This window comes from Syzygium oleosum, unplaced genomic scaffold (genome assembly GCF_021117445.2).
Source record: "Syzygium oleosum isolate NSW1041296 unplaced genomic scaffold, Sole_v2.1 Sole_v2.05, whole genome shotgun sequence".
Lineage (NCBI taxonomy): Eukaryota > Viridiplantae > Streptophyta > Magnoliopsida > Myrtales > Myrtaceae > Syzygium > Syzygium oleosum.
In genome coordinates, this window is record NW_026607489.1 from 6,974,837 (window position 1) to 6,982,794 (window position 7,958).

Consider the following 7,958-nt stretch of genomic DNA (forward strand, 5'->3'; position numbering starts at 1 on the left):
CTTGCTTCAATTCCGACAAGGCCTGAGTTATGGTAAAAATCCTCGCCCGATCAAGTCGCCCGTACATCTCGCTGATGTATTCCCATATTTTCTTTGCATCTTCAGTCGGTGGAAGGCCAGTCGCGACGTCGAGGGCTAGGCTGTTTCCGATCCAAGTGCGAACCAGTTGGTTGCACTTCCGCCAATGACTCTGAAGTCGTTCGTCGGCCAGAAATGGAACAACTCCGTCAATGAAGCCGTCCTTGTCTTTAGTGACAAGGGCTCGCCGGAAGTCCCGAGCCCAGGCGTTATAGTTCTCCGATCCCGTAAGCTGCAAACCAATGAGCCGTAGCTCTGGTCCGTCCGCCGGCGAGGTGTAAAGTGGATCGCCGGGCTCGGGGCGGCCGCCGCCGCCGACTGGAAACTCGTAAGGTAGGTATCCGGGTTGAAGAACCGGGTAAGGATTCGTCCCTTGACCCGATGGGATGGATCTGGGTCCGTGACCCGTGTTTGTCCAACCCAATCCGCCATTCGGGTCTATCCCATCTCCATTGGGCAAAGTTCCGAGGCCTGGTACGCCTTCCTCTCCAGGTGGACCATGTTGATAAGGTGTAGCCCATGACTGTTCTGGCCCCTAGCCCATTGACCTTGAACGGGATACCAGTGAATCGGAGGCCATTGGGATGGGGTGGAAACTGGCTGGGCTAGAAGCTTGAAGCTGGAGCGAGGGCGAAACACAGGCTGGGCGGAAGCTTTGAAGCTGGAGCGAGGAACAAATCCAATGCGGTTATTGAAGATTGTCATTGTGCGAAGACTGCCCATCTCGAATCGGATTAATTTGATCCGATATTGTTTGACTTTGAGGTGAGTTCAGCAATTCCTCGTTTGTATTTTGATTGTTTGACATGGTATCAAGAAGAAAAAAAAATTTGAATTCCTACCAGTTGGCTGATTTGTTTTGCAAGGGTCGCAACAACAAAAGCAAGGATAGAACCGGAGGCAAATCCAGAATTGCGGAAGCTATGCCAGGAAAGAAGGCTCTGATACCATGACAGAAAACTAAAGGAATTGGAGAATTTTTGATATTGTATTGGTATATTTCAGTATACATGTACATGACCTATTTATAGTGAAAGAATAAGAAAGATAAATGGGAAACAATATATAAAAGATTACAATTCCCTATTTATCAAAATCAATCATGGATTGACTAAATCAATTAGTCAATCAAGATCGGTGCCCAATATCAGAATCTTCAATAATATCAAATCACATCTCCAACACTAAACGCTACCTTCAAATATGCAAGGCTAATGTTACATGCGCCTGATACGGGCACGTCCCACACTTATTTTTTCATTTAACAACACTAGTCCTCGACGCACTCGTATGCCTAATGTTTTACTTGCGCATTTTGATCACATAGTTTAGGCAATGAATTAATTCTATATTCTACCCTTTCAAACATTTTACCGGTAAGAGGTCATTAAATTCTAACATGTCAGTTATGGGTAAATGTTCAATTTGAGTGGGAGTAGTTGTTTTCAAGAGAAAATAAGATAACTGCCAAGATATAGGGTATTAGACAAGTTGTTGCGCATGCGCTGCGTGTGTGAGAATGAAGAGAATTAGATAATGATTTTAGGCTCCGTTCATTTCATGGAAAATAACTTCCAGGAAAATGTTTTCCGGATTTTTCGGCATTCGTTTTACGGTAAATAAACTAATCATGCAAAATATTTTCCATCAATAGAAAAAATACCTTCAAAAGAGAAGAAAATTTTCCATATCTTCTTTCACCTCATTTTTTTTTCAAATAACTCATTTTCCTTTTTATTTTTATTTTCTTTATTTTATTTTTAAAAAATCGAGTTTTAAATTTTTATTTTCAATGTTTTATTGTTTATTTATTTTTATTTTTTTTGCTTCTTCCTCGGCTGATTGCAGACCACGGTGGCAATCGACAACCAGCCATAGGTGAGCTCGAGCTTTGCCACATGCCCGCAGGGCTCGCTGGATTTGGCGAGGCCCACAAGGCTTGCTGGATTTGGCGAGGCCTGAGCTCACCAGATCAGGCTGGATTTGGCGAGGCTTGAGCTCACCAGATTAGGCGAGGCTCGAGCTTGCCTATGGCCAGCCGTTGTCATGGCTAGCGATTGGCCAAGGAAGAAGACAAAGGAAAACGAAAAAGGAAGAAGAAAATAAAAAATTCAAATTTTTGGATAATTTTCCCTAGAAAATCAAATCGGATACCGAAGGATGGAAAATATTTTCCAATTCATTATCAAGTATTAGCCGAACACCGGAAAATATTGTCATACTTTCCAGAAAATATTTTCTAGAAATGTCACATTTTCCGCAAAATGACTGGAGCCAATTCTATCACTACCACTAAAACTACACACTCAAATGCACAAAATGATCAATTTAGATTTTATTATTATAATAGTTATGGCCTAATACCCTAAAAAGCCCCAAACTTTAGCTTCAATTCCAATTCTATCCTAAGTTTTTCTTTATCTCATAAAAAGCCCTAACTTTTGGTCAACTCTCAATTCTACCCTAAACTTTTTTGTCTCATGAGTTTGGCCCAGTCCCAAATCTTGATCTGGAATGTTCTTTACTTTAGATGGAGAAGATAATATTAATGTTAATATGTTTTTGGGTCTTTTTTCCTTGGGTCTTCGCACGCTATTATCAATATATGTTATTATTATTAATATCGATCTAGATGTGATTTGATGGACAAGATTTTATTCATAAGAGTAACATACAAATATTTCTATCGATTATCACTTTTCAATATACAGGTTGCAAGAGCTAGCAAAAAAGAGCAAATAACCAAAAAATAACAAAGAAGATTGCAACACATAAGATGGGGAACGCTCTTAAGTAATTGATTCGATTTTGGCCGTCAGATCATGACACAAATAAGATCAATACCTCTTTTGGCCAAGATATAAGCAAATTGTATTTTGTTCCTCAAGGGAAAAGCATGTGTGTACATTGGCTTTGAGAATGCAACTTAATTTATCAATTTTCGTCAAGAAAAAGAATGGTAGCTGACCGTGATAATTGCACTGAAATGAATGATGTCGAATGTTGCTTATCCTTTAGAAGGAAGCTGATTAGCATAAAATACAGTAAAGCAATGCAATCACAAAAGGATTTCCAAAGGGTATTTTGTCAACGGCTGTGATTATTAAAAAATATATTAATCACTTTTTAATATTTTGAATATACAGTCTTTTTCATATTATCTATGCTTAATTTTGGAAAAAGTGAAATATTTTTTTTCTCAATATGTTGAATAAGTATCTTGACACGAAAAGAGGAGGATTTGGGGCTTTATTGCTTCCTATGAATTTGTAGCTGCGGTTTCCTCTCAATCGAATTAAAATAAGATGCCAAATCATTATCATTAGCTGTTTTTGGCAATGTGTATTTCCCAAAAGCTGCAGCTTTTTCACAGGACCACTTTCTTTGAGAAGTTATACAAAGTACAAAAGAATAGAGTGATGCAAGTTCTGCGCTTTGTGCGACAATAGATAAGCATTAAAAGATGAATATATATTCAAGAAAATGTTGTGTATGAAAAATTATCTGAGGCTAAATCCTTAGGCTGCGTTTGGTTGTCCAGATTTCTAACTAAGATAGGATTGGATAGGATAGGATATGAAATCCAAGGATTTTGCCATATCCTATCCACTGTTTGGTGAATCGCATTAATAAAGCTGGATAATTTCATATTTTATCACATCCATTATTTGTTATTTACGACATATCAATATAAATGAATCTGAAAATGCACAAACGAATATTGTAAAAATCTCTCATAATTCACTGCCAAATCTAATAAGAGAGTAAAAATATGATCATTAAATATGATCATTCACTTTTGTGATTACGAAAAGTATAGTATTTGGACTCTCTTGCTACTTTTGTGAAACTTTAACATGAACCACAAAATTACGGAGGAGTTTCGACTCTGTTGCTGCTTTTGTGGACTTTAGATATGAACCAGAGATATACAAATGAGAAGAAGCTTAGACTCTCTTGCCACTTTCATGAAACTTTGACGTCAACTAAAAAACTACAGAGTCGTAAAGCTTCAGTGTGAACCAGATACATAGGAGTGGGAGACAAGTGAAGGTAGGTTTTTTTAGAAATTTCATTGCCCCTCATTTTTCGATAGAAAGATTCTTTTCAAATTTGAATTTGTTTATTAAAATCTGGGTTCTTCTACCTCATTCTTATTTACTCAATTTTTATTTTTATTTTTATTTTTATTTTTCCATCTCTTTTTTAATTTTTTTTATTCCCTTCCATCAGTCCTTTATAAAATTTTTATCAATTTATAAACTATACTATTATACCTAAAATATGTAATAATATAGATATTAAATTTATATTATAGAGTAGAAAGAAATTCAATTATATAAATAATATAGGAATATATAAAAACGAAAACTTTTTTTTTGTTATTCTAAATTATATTTTTAATATTATAATTCAAATATTATTTTATATTTAAATATTAATTTATTTTTATTATTTAAAAAGTTTATTTCGATCCAGGCTATATCCTCCTTGTATCCGGCTTTATCCCATCTTGAGTAGGAACCAACACGGGATAGGATAAATATTAATCTATCCTGAATTTTATCTTGCTTACCAAATACAGCCTTAGTGCTTTTGCAGGACTACCAAAGCACAATTGATAGCAGAAGCTGCATTGGTCGAGCGATGCTTGATCGATATCATGCATCCCAATGATAATAGACTTCATTTCGATGCATGAATGATCTAAGGTGGGAAACTTCGTGATCTGCATTTAAGAATTGCGCAAATTTCTCCCGTTGATGCGTTTGCACTTCTCAAGGAGCTGGTTTTAAGTCTCTTGGTTGGTGAAAACTCATCACATCCTTCATATGTGAAAGACATATGATGATACCCTTCATGAGATGCACCTAAAATTTGCCATTTTTGTCATATCCAAATGCCATCAATCTTAGGAAATAATATTCTTTTTAAGATTTAGGACTTTGTCATTCCTCTAGGTCGGATTGGCCTAAGTAATGGTTCTGAACATGTTTATGTTGAATATAACCTAAAACGCTACAAATGATTCGTGGGAATATATATGGCAGAATTGCTAGGTTTTACTTAAATTACAGCTAAATCTATTTTCTGTTTTTGTGTATATCTTTCACCAAAAGTCGTTCTTTGGTCTTTAATGAAAGAAGATGGGTTTTGTGGTGATTCCTGACATGAGATATCCAGGTAAGAAAAAGAATCCACTTATTTCAACCAAGATATTGCAAACTTGAACCGTACGAGTATCCAATCAACGGCAAGGCCAAACAATACAATAGATACAAACTAACTCCGCCTGACACTAGTCAACGGCAGTACTGATCAATACCCAAATATCACGTCTGAGTCTCATCGACGACGTAATACATGGATATACACTAACGTCGAACTATAAGGATCTACGGATAAGGGAAATTGAAAGTACGGTGCAAAAAGCTTTTATAATAAATATATAACATTTTGATTGATATGTTCGGGGCTTTCTTGCTAGATACTGAGTGGTATTTATAGTGAAGGCAAAATAACCGTTCTTCAACAAAGTTCAACAATTCGTTTTCTTCAAATAACTTCCATCGGTCGTATCTCTGTCCTTTATTTCCGCCAACTTAATCTGCCCACGTTCTTGAATAACTGTTTTCATCACATATAGACTCTTCCATTGCTGTCAATAACCTTCTCACGACCAAATCTTAACATATCGATCAATTCAACTAAGTATGCATGCGCAGACTCTCAAGACTTGCATGTCATCTTCGGTTGAAAAAATTACGAAGAGGGGCCAATTGCCAAATTGTGTTTCAAATGGAAAAGCCAAATATATACGACGGTGATGACCTATACCGAAGAAAATGAAATTCATCTCGTCAAACATCATGTTCTTCGCACCAAATGTTCAAGAAATTATAAAAGATGAAAGGGGCGTAACTTTTCTAGGAGAAATCCAAACATTAATTGCCCTAAAAATTATGATTGACGAGTCTTAAACAAGTGAAATGTATTATCTGTCTTGACTTGACTCACACCAAAGTGTAAAGACCAAATGAAATTCTGGGATATTTGGTTGTTGGCCGGAATAGCTAAGGTTGAATAAACTGATTGAGAGCGAAGTCAAATTTTGGTACGATTAAAAAATAACTAAATTGCAATGTACCCTATAACAAAGTTTGATCACCCAAATGTAAAAATAATGAACTGAAATATAAGTCTCTCTTATCCGCAAGCATTTAGTTTGTCTAAATATTCCTAGGCAATGCTCAATGCTCATATTTGGGATAAGAATAGCAGGAGTGCTATGCCGCTCACTGCATAACTTTTTTTTTTCGTTCACTAAGTATCACAAATTTGAAAAATCGATCATTTAAGTGCCATCGGCGTTTTGTCTCGACGGAAAATTCGACCCTTGCTGGCACAGAAAAAAAAGCAAAGGAAAAGAATAAAAGAAAAGAAAGTGAAAATAAAAAACTCAAAAAAAATTAAAATATCTGCATCGAAATGATTTGCCAGAAACGACACTTAAATGATTGATTTTACTATGATATGGCATTTAAGTAGATGCGATGCGAAAGTTATGTACTTCTACTATTCTTATCCCCTTAGATTTCAACTAAATCATAGTATAGATGAATATCATGACCATTGCAGCATCCCTAGTTTATTTCTAGAAAAAAAAAAAGCATAGCCATTTATTACATCTATCAATATAATGACAGCTTCAATAAAGTTCACTCTTAAAAAGCCGAAAACACCCATCATCCACGGATTAATCAGTGAGAAAAATGGAACGAAACAATCCAGGCAGAAGTTTTGGTCCTCCAAACTCATAATTCCATCCCACGGCACTAGAAAATCGAGAACTCATTCACCCAACTGATTGGCACTAGAAAATCGAGAACTCATTATCAACCAACTGATTTGCGTTTGCGTTTGACAGGTACCCATACTGTGGTGTTTTCCTGCTTTGCAAGGCATGCTTCGTATATCTCCACCACTAGGCGTGGCTCCTTTTCAATGAGTTTCGAGTATTCTTGACGATTTTTGAGTTTATCCATGTTGTCCATGATTAAGGACAAGGCAGTCTCAAGGAGAATCTTTGCATTGTGCTGGTGCGCAAAGACATACTTTTTGATTGAGTTGTCCCAATTTAATTTGGATACCAAAAACTTCTCACAATAAGCTTTGAGGTGCTTCACCTGATACTTTTCAGCTAGTATTAGAAGATCAGAAGACATTTCGTCATCGAGACATGCTAGATAGTTGACAAATGCTCGGAGGACATCATACGACACCTCACTTATCTTGATGATGCTGTAATGGGTTTGTTCCATCTCATTCTCGAACAATTCTTTGAACACCGGGGACCGGCTCGCCTGATTGTGAATAGTTAATGAAAGAGGACTTAGAAAAGAAAACTCTTGCACTGTAAGAGAACTCAATAGTATGATAGAAGATAAAACTTCTAAGGAAATCCTGTATTAGCATTACTCTTTCACTCTCCTATAACTCCTATCTTATAATTTCATTACACTTGTGTTCCGCATCTAATCTTCCTACTGTCACCCAGAATTATTCTAAGATTTCTTTATCACCTAATTGACCACTTATTTACCATGGATGACACAATCTATCACCACCCCATAATTTTGGAGCAAGAAATAGAACATTGGAACCCCAAATCGAAGCTTAATCACTGGATCTGTCTCTTCTGAAATTCCCAAATTTAAATGGATATCAGAGCAAAACAAAGAAAACCCCAAACTTCAAGCAAAATTAGCGACGAAAACAATGAACAAAAGGCAATGCTCACCAGAATGGCCCTGTGAGCCAGAACTGGCTTCGACTGGCCTCCGTCGGGACCGTCCTTGGTGGTGACCAAGGCGACGTCG